Source organism: Syngnathus floridae, unplaced genomic scaffold, assembly GCF_059516105.1.
Source record: "Syngnathus floridae isolate MCC-2025c unplaced genomic scaffold, RoL_Sflo_1.0 HiC_scaffold_212, whole genome shotgun sequence".
Taxonomy (NCBI): Eukaryota; Metazoa; Chordata; class Actinopteri; order Syngnathiformes; family Syngnathidae; genus Syngnathus; species Syngnathus floridae.
The window spans coordinates 25,001-40,951 of NW_028284203.1; positions in this window are offsets into that span (position 1 = coordinate 25,001).

Consider the following 15,951-nt stretch of genomic DNA (forward strand, 5'->3'; position numbering starts at 1 on the left):
AAGCGCCACCCCCGACCGCCACCAGGCGACAGCCACCATCCCCAAGCGCCACCCCCGACCGCCACCAGGCGACAGCCACCATCCCCAAGCGCCACCCCCGACCGCCACAAGGCGACCGCCACCATCCCCAAGCGCCACCCCCCGACCGCCACCCCCCGACCGCCACAAGGCGACCGCCACCATCCCCAAGCGCCACCCCCCGACCGCCACCCCCCGACCGCCACAAGGCGACCGCCACAAGGCGACCGCCACCATCCCCAAGCGCCACCCCCCGACCGCCACCCCCCGACCGCCACAAGGCGACCGCCACAAGGCGACCGCCACAAGGCGACCGCCACCATCCCCAAGCGCCACCCCCCGACCGCCACCCCCCGACCGCCACAAGGCGACCGCCACAAGGCGACCGCCACAAGGCGACCGCCACAAGGCGACCGCCACCATCCCCAAGCGCCACCCCCCGACCGCCACCCCCCGACCGCCACAAGGCGACCGCCACAAGGCGACCGCCACCATCCCCAAGCGCCACCCCCCGACCGCCACCCCCCGACCGCCACAAGGCGACCGCCACCATCCCCAAGCGCCACCCCCCGACCGCCACCCCCCGACCGCCACCAGCCGACTGCCACCAGCCGACCGCCACCAGCCGACCGCCACCAGCCGTTCGCGGTGTGCGCCTCCGGCGCCACCGGTCCCAAGCACCATCCCCAAGCACCATCCCCGACCGCCACCCCCCGACCGCCACCCCCCGACCGCCACAAGGCGACCGCCACCAGCCGACCGCCACCAGCCGACCGCCACCAGCCGACCGCCACCAGCCGTTCGCGGTGTGCGCCTCCGGCGCCACCGGTCCCCAAGCACCATCCCCAAGCACCATCCCCGACCGCCACCCCCCGACCGCCACCCCCCGACCGCCACCCAGCGACCGCCACCCGCCGTTCGCGGTGTGCGCCGTTATCCGCCTCTCGGTGGTCCTTGCCGGGCGTGGGTCGGCGTCCGCTGTCGGTAGGTGACGGGACCATTATTGGCCCGCGGACCAGCCGGCGGGGCTCTCTTGAGAGTTTACCCGCCTTCGCTGGTTCCCTGGTCGGCCACGAGTAGCGAGAATTCGGCCTCTTCGCCCGGAGCGCGGAGCGACTTTTGCGAAAATGCACTAAGTGCCAAAGCCCATTCATTTACAACGGCGTGTCCGCCAGAGGGCGCATTTCCCGCCGCGGACCGGCCGGCGGGGCTCGTCGGAGAGCGTATCCGCCTCTCGGTGGTTCTTACCGGGCGTGGGACGGCGTCCGCTGTGGGTACGTTACGGGACCACGTTCGGCCCGCGGACCAGCCGGCGGGGCTCTCTTGAAAGCTTACCCGCCTTCGCTGGTTCCCCGGTCGGCCGCGAGTGGCGAGAATTCGGCCTCTTCACCTGGAGCGCGGAGCGACTTTTGCGAAAATTTTTCTAAGTGCCAAGGGCTCTCGCGCCGCGATGCGTCCGCCTCTGCTGGTTCCCTGGTCGGCCACGAGTGGCGAGAATTCGGCCTCTTCACCTGGAGCGCGGAGCGACTTTTGCCAATTTTTTTCTAAGTGCCAAGGGCTCTTGCGCCGCGATGCGTCCGCCTCTGCTGGTTCCCCGGTCGGCCGCGAGTGGCGAGAATTCGGCCTCTTCACCCGGAGCGACTTTTGCCAATTTTTTTCTAAGTGCCAAGGGCTCTCGCGCCGCGATGCGTCCGCCTCTGCTGGTTCCCCGGTCGGCCGCGAGTGGCGAGAATTCGGCCTCTTCACCTGGAGCACGGAGCAACTTTTGCCAAATTTTTTCTAAGTGCCAAGGGCTCTCGCGCCGCGATGCGTCCGCCTCTGCTGGTTCCCCGGTCGGCCGCGAGTGGCGAGAATTCGGCCTCTTCACCCGGAGCCCGGGCCGACTCCCGCCGATACGATCACATCATGATCCAATAGCGAGTGTCGTATAACTATAACATGATGTACAAAATAAATATATAAATATTAACATCCCCTATAAACATTAAATATATAAATATTAACATCACCTATAAACATTAAACATATAAATATTAACATCGCCTATAAACATGATGAATACAGTGTTTATAACCGAATGCTCATTTTGTATTATTTGGCTTTAAATGCGATCATATGTAGTATATATCATGTATTTATCCACGAACCGTTAAAGAGATGTCAAGTCAGGCTACCTTAAGAGAGTCATAGTTACTCCCGCCGTTTACCCGCCTCTGTGCGAGAGGCGGTGTAATTTCTCTCCGTGTCCGCTGGAGGGAGGTATTTCCCCGTTACGACCTCCGGGAAGATCACCGGGACGCGGAGAACGCTTAGCCGGGGCGCTGGAAGCCTCGTTCGGCTTATAAAGTGAGGAGGAAAGCACTCGGGGAACCGGCTGGGGGTGCTGGGGAAGTTCAGCGGGCCGCGTAAAACGCTTAGCCGGGGCTCTGGAAGCCTCGTTCGGCTTAAAGAGTGAGGAGGAATGCATCATGAGAACCGGCTGGAGGTGCTTTGGAAGCTCGGCGGGCCGCGTAAAACGCTTAGCCGGGGCTCTGGAAGCCTCCTCGGGGGTCAAGAGTTAGGAGGAAAGCCCCATGAGAACCGGCTGGAGGTGCTCCGGAAGCTCAGCGGGCCGCGTAAAACGCTTAGCCGGGGTGCTGGAAGTCTCCTCGGGCGTCAAGAGTGAGGAGGAAAGCACTCGGGGAACCGGCTGGGGGTGCTGGGGAAGTTCAGCGGGCCGCGTAAAACGCTTAGCCGGGGCTCTGGAAGCCTCGTTCGGCTTAAACAGTGAGGATGGGAGCACCCGGAGAACCGGCTGGAGGTGCTCTGGAAGTCCAGCGGGCCGCGTAAAACGCTTAGCCGGGGCTCTGGAAGCCTCGTTCGGCTTAAACAGTGAGGATGGGAGCACCCGGAGAACCGGCTGGAGGTGCTCTGGAAGTCCAGCGGGCCGCGTAAAACGCTTAGCCGGGGCTCTGGAAGCCTCGTTCGGCTTAAACAGTGAGGATGGGAGCACCCGGGGAACCGGCTGGAGGTGCTCTGGAAGTCCAGCGGGCCGCGTAAAACGCTTAGCCGGGGCTCTGGAAGCCTCCTCGGGCGTCAAGAGTGAGGAGGAATGCATCATGAGAACCGGCTGGAGGTGCTGTGGAAGCTCGGCGGGCCGCGTAAAACGCTTAGCCGAGGCTCTGGAAGCCTCCTCGGGCTTCAAGAGTTAGGAGGAAAGCCCCATGAGAACCGGCTGGAGGTGCTGTGGAAGCTCGGCGGGCCGCGTAAAACGCTTAGCCGGGTCTCTGGAAGCCTCGTTCGGCTTAAAGAGTGAGGAGTGAAGCACCCGGAGAACCGCCTGGAAGTGCTGTGGAGGCTCGGCGGGCCGCGTAAAACGCTTAGCCGGGGCTCTGGAAGCCTCGTTCGGCTTAAACAGTGAGCAGGAAAGCACCCGTGGAACCGGCTGGAGGTGCGGTGGAAGCTCAGCGGGCCGCGTAAAACGCTTAGCCGGGGCTCTGGAAGCCTCCTCGGGGGTCAAGAGTTAGGAGAAAAAGCACCCCCGAGAACCGGCCGGGTCCTCCACGAACCGTGAAAAAGATGTCGAGTGCCTCTACCTTAAGAGAGTCATAGTTACTCCCGCCGTTTGGCCGAAGGTGTATTTACTCGCCGTGTCCGCTGGAGGGAGGTATTTCCCCGCTCCAACGGCACCGGCGGCTTCCGAACGTCTCCCCGAGCGCTCGGAAGTCCGCGCGGGGGGGAGAAGCGGGCCGTGCGAGGTACCGGGTGGAGCTGGACCGTCACCGGGTCCGCTCGTCGTGCGCAGCCGGCCGCTGGAAGTCGAAAAAAGCTCCGCGATCTCATCCGCGGAGTGCAGATCCGCTGGGCTGGAGCTATTTTGGGCCACTTGGCGCGCGCGCACGGCCTCCCGGAGGTGCCGGGTGGAGTGCGCGAGCGCACCGGCCGCTGGAAGTCGGATGAAGTTCCGCGATCTCATCCGCGGAGCTTGTAAAGTGCAGATCCGGTCGGCCTGGAGCTATTTTCGGCCACTTGGCGCATGCGCACGGCCTCCCGGAGGTGCCGGGTGGAGTGCGCGAGCGCACCGGCCGCTGGAAGTCGGATAAAGCTCCGCGATCTCATCCGCGGTGCTTGTAAAGTGCAGATCCGGTCGGCTAGGAGCTATTTTCGGCCACTTGCGCATGCGCACGGCCTCCCGGAGGTTCCGGGCGGCGTGCGTAAGCGCACGGGCCGCTGGAAGTCGAATAATGCTCCGCGATCTCATCCGCGGTGCTTGTAAACAGCCGATCCGCTGGGCTGGAGCTATTTTGGGCCACTTGGCGCGCGCGCACGGCCTCCCGGAGGTTCCGGGCGGCGTGCCGGGTGGAGTGCGCGAGCGCACCGGCCGCTGGAAGTCGAATAATGCTCCGCGATCTCATCCGCGGTGCTTACAACTAGCCGATCCGGTCGGCCTGGAGCTATTTTCGGCCACTTGGCCCGCGCGCACGGCCTCCCGGCTGTCCCGGTGGTCCCGGTCGCCTCCGCGGACGGTTAAAAAAATCTCAAGTGGGCCTACCTTAAGAGAGTGACAGTTACTCCCGCCGTTTGGCCGCTCAAAGTGCCACCGGACGCGCAGCAACGGGTGTGTGCGCTAAGTGCGAGAGGTGGCGTATTTACCCGCCGTGTCCGCTAGAGGGAGGTATTTCCCCGTTACAAGCTCCGGGAAGATCAGCGGGACGCGGAGAACGCTTAGCCGGGGTGCTGGGAGCCTCGTTCGGCTTAGAAAGTGAGGTGGAAAGCACTCGGGGAACCGGCTGGAGGTGCTCTGGAAGCTCAGCGGCCCGCGTAAAACGCTTAGCCGGGGCTCTGGAAGCCTCGTTCGGCTTAAACAGTGAGGAGGAAAGCACCCGGGGAACCGGCTGGAAGTGCTCCGGAAGCTCAGCGGGCCGCGTAAAACGCTTAGCCGGGGCTCTGGAAGCCTCGTTCGGCTTATAAAGCGAGGAGGAAAGCAGCCGGGGAACCGGCTGGAGGTGCTCTGGAAGTTCAGCGGACCGCGTAAAACGTTTAGCCGGGGCTCTGGAAGCCTCCTCGGGCGTCAAGAGTTAGGAGGAAAGCATTGTGAGGGCCGGCTGGGGGTGCTCTGGAAGTCCAGCGGGCCGCGTAAAACGCTTAGCCGGGGCTCTGGAAGCCTCGTTCGGCTTAAAGAGTGAGGAGGAAAGTACTGGGGGAACCGGCTGGAGGTGCTGTGGAAGCTCAGTGGGCTGCGTAAAACGCTTAGCCGAGGCTCTGGAAGCCTCCTCGGGCGTCAAGAGTTAGGAGGAAAGCCTCATGAGAACCGGCTGGAGGTGCTGTGGAAGCTCGGCGGGCCGCGTAAAACGCTTAGCCGGGGTGCTGGAAGCCTCCTCGGGCGTCAAGAGTTAGGAGGAAAGCATCATAAGAACCGGCTGGGGGTGCTGTGGAAGTCCAGCGGGCCGCGTAAAACGCTTAGCCGAGGCTCTGGAAGCCTCGTTCGGCTTAAAGAGTGAGGAGGAATGCATCATGAGAACCGGCTGGAGGTGCTGTGGAAGCTCAGCGGGCCGCGTAAAACGCTTATCCGAGGCTCTGGAAGCCTCCTCGGGCGTCAAGAGTTAGGAGGAAAGCCTCATGAGAACCGGCTGGAGGTGCTGTGGAAGCTCAGCGGGCCGCGTAAAACGCTTAGCCGGGGCTCTGGAAGCCTCGGGCGGCTTAGAAAGTGAGGAGGAAAGCAGCCGGGGAACCGGCTGGAGGTGCTTTGGAAGTTCAGCGGGCCGCGTAAAACGCTTAGCCGGGGCTCTGGAAGCCTCCTCGGGCGTCGAGAGTTAGGAGAAAAAGCACCCCCGAGAACCGGCCGGGTCGTCCACGAACCGCTAAAAAGATGTCGAGTGCCGCTACCTTAAGAGAGTCATAGTTACTCCCGCCGTTTGGCCGAAGGTGTATTTACTCGCCGTGTCCGCTGGAGGGAGGTATTTCCCCGCTCCAACGTCACCGGCGGCTTCCGAACGTCTCCCCGAGCGCTCGGAAGTCCGCGCGGGGGGGGGAGAAGCGGGCCGTGCGAGGTACCGGGTGGAGCTGGACCGTCACCTGGTCCGCTCGTCGGGCGCGCCGGCCGCTGGAAGTCGAACAAAGCTCCGCGATCTCATCCGCGGTGCTTGTAAAGTGCAGATCCGCTGGGCTGGAGCTATTTTGGGCCACTTGGCGCGCGCGCACGGCCTCCCGGAGGTGCCGGGTGGAGTGCGCGAGCGCACCGGCCGCTGGAAGTCGGATAAAGCTCCGCGATCTCATCCGCGGAGCTTGTAAAGTGCAGATCCGCTGGGCTGGAGCTATTTTCGGCCACTTGCGCATGCGCACGGCCTCCCGGAGGTGCCGGGTGGAGTGCGCGAGCGCACCGGCCGCTGGAAGTCGGATAAAGCTCCGCGATCTCATCCGCGGAGCTTGTAAAGTGCAGATCCGCTGGGCTGGAGCTATTTTCGGCCACTTGCGCATGCGCACGGCCTCCCGGAGGTTCCGGGCGGCGTGCGTAAGCGCACCGGCCGCTGGAAGTCGAATAATGCTCCGCGATCTCATCCGCGGTGCTTACAACTAGCCGATCCGGTCGGCCTGGAGCTATTTTCGGCCACTTGGCCCGCGCGCACGGCCTCCCGGCTGTCCCGGTGGTCCCGGTCGCCTCCGCGGGCGGTTAAAAAAATCTCAAGTGAGCCTACCTTAAGAGAGTGACTGTTACTCCCGCCGTTTGGCCGCTCAGAGTGCCACCGGACGCGCAGCAACGCGAGTGTGCGCTAAGTGCGAGAGGTGGCGTATTTACCCGCCGTGTCCGCTAGAGGGAGGTATTTCCCCGTTACAAGCTCCGGGAAGATCAGCGGGACGCGGAGAACGCTTAGCCGGGGCTCTGGAAGCCTCGGGCGGCTTAGAAAGTGAGGAGAAAAGCACCCGGAGAAGCGGCTGGAGGTGCTCTGGAAGTTCAGCGGGCCGCGTAAAACGCTTAGCCGGGGCTCTGGAAGCCTCGTTCGGCTTATAAAGTGAGGAGGAAAGCACTCGGGGAACCGGCTGGAGGTGCTGTGGAAGTTCAGCGGGCCGCGTAAAACGCTTAGCCGGGGCTCTGGAAGCCTCGTTCGGCTTAGGAAGTGAGGTGGAAAGCACCCGGAGAATATTTCAATATGATTTGACTATAAATGCGATCATATGTAGTATATATCACATATTTATCCACGAACCGTTCAAGAAAATGTCAAATGAGCCTAACTTAAGAGAGTGACTGTTACTCCCGCCGTTTGGCCGCTCAAAGTGCCACCGGACGCGCAGCAACGGGTGTGTGCGCTAAGTGCGAGAGGTGGCGTATTTACCCGCCGTGTCCGCTGGAGGGAGGTAATTCCCCGTTACGACCTCCGGGGAGATCAACGGGACGTGGAGAACGCTTAGCCGGGGCTCTGGAAGCCTCGGGCGGCTTAGAAAGTGAGGAGGAAAGCAGCCGGGGAACCGGCTGGAGGTGCTCTGGAAGCTCAGCGGGCCGCGCAAAACGCTTAGCCGGGGCTCTGGAAGCCTCGTTCGGCTTAAACAGTGAGGAGGAAAGCAGCCGTGGAACCGGCTGGAAGTGCTGTGGAGGCTCGGCGGGCCGCGTAAAATGCTTAGCCGGGGTGCTGGAAGCCTCGTTCGGCTTAAAGAGTGAGGAGTAAAGCACCATGAGGACCGTCTGGAGGTCTTCTGGAAGCACAGCGGGCCGTGGAGAACGCTTAGCCGGGGTGGTGGAAGCCTGGGCCGGCTTAGAGAGTGAGGAGTAAAGCACCATGAGGACCGGCTGGAGGTCTTCTGGAAGCACAGCGGGCCGTGGAGAACGCTTAGCCGGGGTGCTGGAAGTCGAGTAAGGCTCAGCCATCTCGTCCAAGGTGCTTACAAAGTGCATGTCCGCTCGGCTGGAGGTATTTCCGGCCACCCGGCGCGTGTGCACGGCCTCTGGGTGGCTCCGGGCCGGCTAGAATTCCGGACCGCGATCGCTAACTCGCGGGACCCTAAATGGCCCGCGGACCAGCCGGCGGGACCTCGGTGACCACCCATCCGCCTCGCGGTGGTCCCCGGCCGGGTAGAATTCCGGACCGCGATCGGTACCTCGCGGGACCCTAAATGGCCCGCGGACCAGCCGGCGGGACCTCGGTGAGCACCCATCCGCCTCGCGGTGGTTCCCGGCCGGCTAGAATTCCGGACCGTGATCGCTAACTCGCGGGACCCTAAATGGCCCGCGGACCAGCCGGCGGGACCTCGGTGACCACCCATCCGCCTCGCGGTGGTCCCCGGCCGGGTAGAATTCCGGACCGCGATCGGTACCTCGCGGGACCCTAAATGTCCCGCGGACCAGCCGGCGGGACCTCGGTGAGCACCCATCCGCCTCGCGGTGGTTCCCGGCCGGCTAGAATTCCGGACCGCGATCGCTAACTCGCGGGACCCTAAATGGCCCGCGGACCAGCCGGCGGGACCTCATTGAAGACCCATCCGCCTCGCGGTGGTCCCCGGCCGGCTAGAATTCCGGACCGCGATCGGTACCTCGCGGGACCCTAAATGGCCCGCGGACCAGCCGGCGGGACCTCGGTGAGCACCCATCCGCCTCGCGGTGGTTCCCGGCCGGCTAGAATTCCGGACCGCGATCGCTAACTCGCGGGACCCTAAATGGCCCGCGGACCAGCCGGCGGGACCTCGGTGACCACCCATCCGCCTCGCGGTGGTCCCCGGCCGGGTAGAATTCCGGACCGCGATCGGTACCTCGCGGGACCCTAAATGGCCCGCGGACCAGCCGGCGGGACCTCGGTGAGCACCCATCCGCCTCGCGGTGGTTCCCGGCCGGCTAGAATTCCGGACCGCGATCGGTAACTCGCGGGACCCTAAATGGCCCGCGGACCAGCCGGCGGGACCTCGGTGAAGACCCATCCGCCTCGCGGTGGTCCCCGGCCGGCTAGAATTCCGGACCGCGATCGGTAACTCGCGGGACCCTAAATGGCCCGCGGACCAGCCGGCGGGACCTCGGTGAAGACCCATCCGCCTCGCGGTGGTCCCCGGCCGGGTAGAATTCCGGACCGCGATCGGTAACTCGCGGGACCCTAAATGGCCCGCGGACCAGCCGGCGGGACCTCGGTGAAGACCCATCCGCCTCGCGGTGGTCCCCGGCCGGCTAGAATTCCGGACCGCGATCGGTAACTCGCGGGACCCTAAATGGCCCGCGGACCAGCCGGCGGGACCTCGGTGAAGACCCATCCGCCTCGCGGTGGTCCCCGGCCGGCTAGAATTCCGGACCGCGATCGGTAACTCGCGGGACCCTAAATGGCCCGCGGACCAGCCGGCGGGACCTCGGTGAAGACCCATCCGCCTCGCGGTGGTCCCTGGCCGGGTAGAATTCCGGACCGCGATCGCTAACTCGCGGGACCCTAAATGGCCCGCGGACCAGCCGGCGGGACCTCGGTGAAGACCCATCCGCCTCGCGGTGGTCCCCGGCCGGCTAGAATTCCGGACCGCGATCGCTAACTCTCGGGACCCTAAATGGCCCGCGGACCAGCCGGCGGGACCTCGGTGACCACCCATCCGCCTCGCGGTGGTCCCTGGCCGGCTAGAATTCCGGACCGCGATCGCTAACTCGCGGGACCCTAAATGGCCCGCGGACCAGCCGGCGGTACCTCGGTGACCACCCATCCGCCTCGCGGTGGTCCCTGGCCGGGTAGAATTCCGGACCGCGATCGGTAACTCGCGGGACCCTAAATGGCCCGCGGACCAGCCGGCGGGACCTCGGTGAAGACCCATCCGCCTCGCGGTGGTCCCCGGCCGGCTAGAATTCCGGACCGCGATCGCTAACTCGCGGGACCGCAATTGGCCCGCGGACCAGCCGGCGGGACCCGCTTGACTTCCTATCCGCCTTCGCTGGTTCCCAAGTCGGCTAGAATTCCGGACCGCGATCGCTAACTCGCGGGACCGCAATTGGCCCGCGGACCAGCCGGCGGGACCCACTTGACTTCCTATCCGCCTTCGCTGGTTCCCAAGTCGGCTAGAATTCCGGACCGCAATCGCTAACTCGCGGGACCGCAATTGGCCCGCGGACCAGCCGGCGGGACCCAATCCACTTCCTATCCGCCTTCGCTGGTTCCCAAGTCGGCTAGAATTCCGGACCGCGATCGCTAACTCGCGGGACCGCAATTGGCCCGCGGACCAGCCGGCGGGACCCGCTCCACTTCCTATCCGCCTTCGCTGGTTCCCAAGTCGGCCACAAATTACGATTATTCGGCCTCTCGCTCTGGAAGTGCCATCGGCACTTGCTCGGAAAAGTGTCCGCCTCTTCTGGTTCCCTAGGTCGGCCGCCAAATGCGAAAAATCGGCCTCTACCCCGTTTGGGTACCAGGGGTAGGGTGCAGTACCAACTTTGGTCTTCAGGTGCGCCAGAGCGCGATGGTTGGTCCCACTAGTCAGCGTACTCATCGACGGTTTACTCCCCTTTCGCAAAATATAGTGGGCACGTATGTGCAGGACTGTTTATTTTTATTTTGAAAAATTTTCTAAGTGCCAGCGGACGCTGGCACACGACGTGTCCGAGCCACGATGGTGCCCAGGCCGGACAGCGACGGCGAAAAAGCCCATTCTGGAAGTTTCGAATATGCCAACGGCAAAAGCGGCGTGATGTGTCCGCCTCGGCTGGTTCTCCGGCCGGCCAGAAAAAGTGAAAATTCGGCCTCTCGCTCTGGAGGTCCGACGAACTTTGGCGAATATTTTCTAAGTGCCAACGGGTGTTACACCGTAATGTGTCCGACGCGGCTGGTTCCTCCGGTCGGCCAGAAAAAGTGAAAATTCGGCCTCTTCGCCTGGAAGTCCGGCCGACTTGGGCGAATATTTTCTAAGTGCCAACGGGTGTTGCGCCGAAATGTGTCCGACTCGGCTGGTTCCCCGAGTCGGCCCGAACGAGCGAAAATTCGGCCTCTTCGCCTGGAAGTCCGACGAACTTTGGCGAATATTTTCTAAGTGCCAACGGGTGTTCGGCCGTAATGTGTCCGACTCGGCTGGTTCCCCGAGTCGGCCCGAACGAGCGAAAATTCGGCCTCTTCGCCTGGAGGTCCAACGAACTTTGGCGAATATTTTCTAAGTGCCAACGGGTGTTACACCGTAATGTGTCCGACTCGGCTGGTTCCCCGAGTCGGTCAGAAAAAGTGAAAATTCAGGCTCTTCGCCTGGAAGTCCGGCCGACTTTGGCGAATATTTTCTAAGTGCCAACGGGTTTTCGGCCGTAATGTGTCCGACTCGGCTGGTTCCCCGAGTCGGCCCGAACGAGCGAAAATTCAGCCTCTTCGCCTGGAAGTCCGGCCGACTTTGGCGAATATTTTCTAAGTGCCAACGGGTGTTCGGCCGTAACGTGTCCGACTCGGCTGGTTCCCCGAGTCGGCCCGAACGAGTGAAAATTCGGCCTCTTGCTCTGGAAGTCCTGCCAATTTGAGCGAATATTTTCTAAGTGCCATCGGGTCTTGCCCGGAAAAGTGTCCGACTCGGCTGGTTCCCTAGTTCGGCCACATAATGTGAAAATTCGGCCTCTTGCTCTGGAAGTCCTGCCAACTTGAGCGAATATTTTCTAAGTGCCATCGGGTCTTGCCCGGAAAAGTGTCCGACTCGGCTGGTTCCCCGAGTCGGCCCGAACGAGCGAAAATTCGGCCTCTTGCTCTGGAAGTCCTGCCAACTTGAGCGAATATTTTCTAAGTGCCATCGGGTCTTGCCCGGAAAAGTGTCCGACTCGGCTGGTTCCCCGAGTCGGCCCGAACGAGCGAAAATTCGGCCTCTTGCTCTGGAAGTCCTGCCAACTTGAGCGAATATTTTCTAAGTGCCATCGGGTCTTGCCCGGAAAAGTGTCCGACTCGGCTGGTTCCCCGAGTCGGCCACGGAATGTGAAAATTCGGCCTCTTGCTCTGGAAGTCCTGCCAACTTGAGCGAATATTTTCTAAGTGCCATCGGGTCTTGCCCGGAAAAGTGTCCGACTCGGCTGGTTCCCCGAGTCGGCCCGAACGAGCGAAAATTCGGCCTCTTGCTCTGGAAGTCCTGCCAACTTGAGCGAATATTTTCTAAGTGCCATCGGGTCTTGCCCGGAAAAGTGTCCGACTCGGCTGGTTCCCTAGTTCGGCCACATAATGTGAAAATTCGGCCTCTTGCTCTGGAAGTCCTGCCAACTTGAGCGAATATTTTCTAAGTGCCATCGGGTCTTGCCCGGAAAAGTGTCCGACTCGTCTGGTTCCCCGAGTCGGCCCGAACGAGCGAAAATTCGGCCTCTTGCTCTGGAAGTCCTGCCAACTTGAGCGAATATTTTCTAAGTGCCATCGGGTCTTGCCCGGAAAAGTGTCCGACTCGGCTGGTTCCCCGAGTCGGCCACGGAATGTGAAAATTCGGCCTCTTGCTCTGGAAGTCCTGCCAACTTGAGCGAATATTTTCTAAGTGCCATCGGGTCTTGCCCGGAAAAGTGTCCGACTCGGCTGGTTCCCCGAGTCGGCCCGAACGAGCGAAAATTCGGCCTCTTGCTCTGGAAGTCCTGCCAACTTGAGCGAATATTTTCTAAGTGCCATCGGGTCTTGCCCGGAAAAGTGTCCGACTCGGCTGGTTCCCTAGTTCGGCCACATAATGTGAAAATTCGGCCTCTTGCTCTGGAAGTCCTGCCAACTTGAGCGAATATTTTCTAAGTGCCATCGGGTCTTGCCCGGAAAAGTGTCCGACTCGTCTGGTTCCCCGAGTCGGCCCGAACGAGCGAAAATTCGGCCTCTTGCTCTGGAAGTCCTGCCAACTTGAGCGAATATTTTCTAAGTGCCATCGGGTCTTGCCCGGAAAAGTGTCCGACTCGGCTGGTTCCCCGAGTCGGCCACGGAATGTGAAAATTCGGCCTCTCGCTCTGGAAGTCCTGCCAACTTGAGCGAATATTTTCTAAGTGCCATCGGGTCTTGCCCGGAAAAGTGTCCGACTCGGCTGGTTCCCCGAGTCGGCCCGAACGAGCGAAAATTCGGCCTCTCGCTCTGGAAGTCCTGCCAACTTGAGCGAATATTTTCTAAGTGCCATCGGGTCTCTCCCGGAAAAGTGTCCGACTCGTCCGGTTCCCTAGTTCGGCCACATAATGTGAAAATTCGGCCTCTTGCTCTGGAAGTCCTGCCAACTTGAGCGAAAATTTTCTAAGTGCCATCGGGTCTCTCCCGGAAAAGTGTCCGACTCGTCCGGTTCCCTAGTTCGGCCACATAATGTGAAAATTCGGCCTCTTGCTCTGGAAGTCCTGCCAACTTGAGCGAATATTTTCCAAGTGCCATCGGGTCTCTCCCGGAAAAGTGTCCGCCTCGTCCGGTTCCCTAGTTCGGCCACGGAATGTGAAAATTCGGCCTCTCTGAGGTACCAGGGGTACGCATTTAGGTACCAGGGGTAGTCGCTGAGGTACCAGGGGTATGCATTTAGGTACCAGGGGAGACCACTACGGTCTGTTGGTCCCCCTAGTTAGTGTACTCATCGGTTTACTCCCCTTTCGCAAAATATAGTCGGCACGTATGTGCAGGACTGTTTATTTTTATTTTGAAAAATGTTCTAAGTGCCAACGGAAGCTGGCACACGAACTGTCCGAGCCACGATGGTGCCCAGGCCGGACAGCGACGGCGAAAAAGCCGATGTGTGTTTGATGGAAGTTTCGAATATTTTCAAAGTGCCAACGGCACTTGCGGGGTGATGTGTCCGCCTCGTCTGGTTCCCCAGGTCGGCCAGAAAAAGTGAAAATTCGGCCTCTTCTCCTGGAAGTCCGGCCAAGTTTGGCGAATATTTTCAAAGTGCCAACGGCACTTGCGGGGTGATGTGTCCGCCTCGTCTGGTTCCCCAGGTCGGCCAGAACAAGTGAAAATTCGGCCTCTTCTCCTGGAAGTCCGGCCAAGTTTGGCGAATATTTTCAAAGTGCCAACGGCACTTGCGGGGTGATGTGTCCGCCTCGTCTGGTTCCCCAGGTCGGCCAGAACAAGTGAAAATTCGGCCTCTTCTCCTGGAAGTCCGGCCAAGTTTGGCGAATATTTTCAAAGTGCCAACGGCACTTGCGGGGTGATGTGTCCGCCTCGTCTGGTTCCCCATAACGGCCAGAACAAGTGAAAATTCGGCCTCTTCTCCTGGAAGTCTGGCCAAGTTTGGCGAATATTTTCAAAGTGCCAACGGCACTTGCGGGGTGATGTGTCCGCCTCGTCTGGTTCCCCATAACGGCCAGAACAAGTGAAAATTCGGCCTCTTCTCCTGGAAGTCTGGCCAAGTTTGGCGAATATTTTCAAAGTGCCAACGGCACTTGCGGGGTGATGTGTCCGCCTCGTCTGGTTCCCCATAACGGCCAGAACAAGTGAAAATTCGGCCTCTTCTCCTGGAAGTCTGGCCAAGTTTGGCGAATATTTTCTAAGTGCCAACGACTCAACCAGCGTAAAGTGTCCGCCTCGGCTGGTTCCCCACAACGGCCAGAACAAGTGAAAATTCGGCCTCTTCTCCTGGAAGTCTGGCCAAGTTTGGCGAATATTTTCTAAGTGCCAACGACTCAACCAGCGTAAAGTGTCCGCCTCGGCTGGTTCCCCAGGTCGGCCACCAAAAGTGAAAATTCGGCCTCTTCTCCTGGAAGTCTGGCCAAGTTTGGCAAATATTTTCTAAGTGCCAACGACTCGACCAGCGTAAAGTGTCCGCCTCGGCTGGTTCCCCATAACGGCCACCAAAAGTGAAAATTCGGCCTCTTCTCCTGGAAGTCAAGCCAAGTTTGGCAAATATTTTCTAAGTGCCAACGACTCAACAGCCGTAAAGTGTCCGCCTCGGCTGGTTCCCCAGGTCGGCCACCAAAAGTGAAAATTCGGCCTCTTCTCCTGGAAGTCTGGCCAAGTTTGGCGAATATTTTCTAAGTGCCAACGACTCAACCAGCGTAAAGTGTCCGCCTCGGCTGGTTCCCCATAACGGCCACCAAAAGTGAAAATTCGGCCTCTTCTCCTGGAAGTCAAGCCAAGTTTGGCAAATATTTTCTAAGTGCCAACGGCTCTTGAGCCGAAAAGTGTCCGCCTCGGCTGGTTCCCCATAACGGCCATGAAAAGTGAAAATTCGGCCTCTTCTCCTGGAAGTCAAGCCAAGTTTGGCAAATATTTTCTAAGTGCCAACGACTCAACCAGCCTAAAGTGTCCGCCTCGGCTGGTTCCCCAGGTCGGCCACCAAAAGTGAAAATTCGGCCTCTTCTCCTGGAAGTCTGGCCAAGTTTGGCAAATATTTTCTAAGTGCCAACGACTCAACCAGCCTAAAGTGTCCGCCTCGGCTGGTTCCCCAGGTCGGCCACCAAAAGTGAAAATTCGGCCTCTTCTCCTGGAAGTCAAGCCAAGTTTGGCGAATATTTTCTAAGTGCCAACGACTCAACCAGCCTAAAGTGTCCGCCTCGGCTGGTTCCCCAGGTCGGGTACCACAAGTGAAAATTCGGCCTCTTCTCCTGGAAGTCAAGCCAAGTTTGGCGAATATTTTCTAAGTGCCATCGACTCGACCAGCGTAAAGTGTCCGCCTCGGCTGGTTCCCCATAACGGCCCACAAAAGTGAAAATTCGGCCTCTTCTCCTGGAAGTCAAGCCAAGTTTGGCAAATATTTTCTAAGTGCCAACGACTCAACCAGCGTAAAGTGTCCGCCTCGGCTGGTTCCCCATAACGGCCACCAAAAGTGAAAATTCGGCCTCTTCTCCTGGAAGTCTGGCCAAGTTTGGCAAATCTTTTCTAAGTGCCAACGACTCAACCAGCCTAAAGTGTCCGCCTCGGCTGGTTCCCCAGGTCGGCCACCAAAAGTGAAAATTCGGCCTCTTCTCCTGGAAGTCTGGCCAAGTTTGGCAAATATTTTCTAAGTGCCAACGACTCAACCAGCCTAAAGTGTCCGCCTCGGCTGGTTCCCCAGGTCGGCCACCAAAAGTGAAAATTCGGCCTCTTCTCCTGGAAGTCAAGCCAAGTTTGGCGA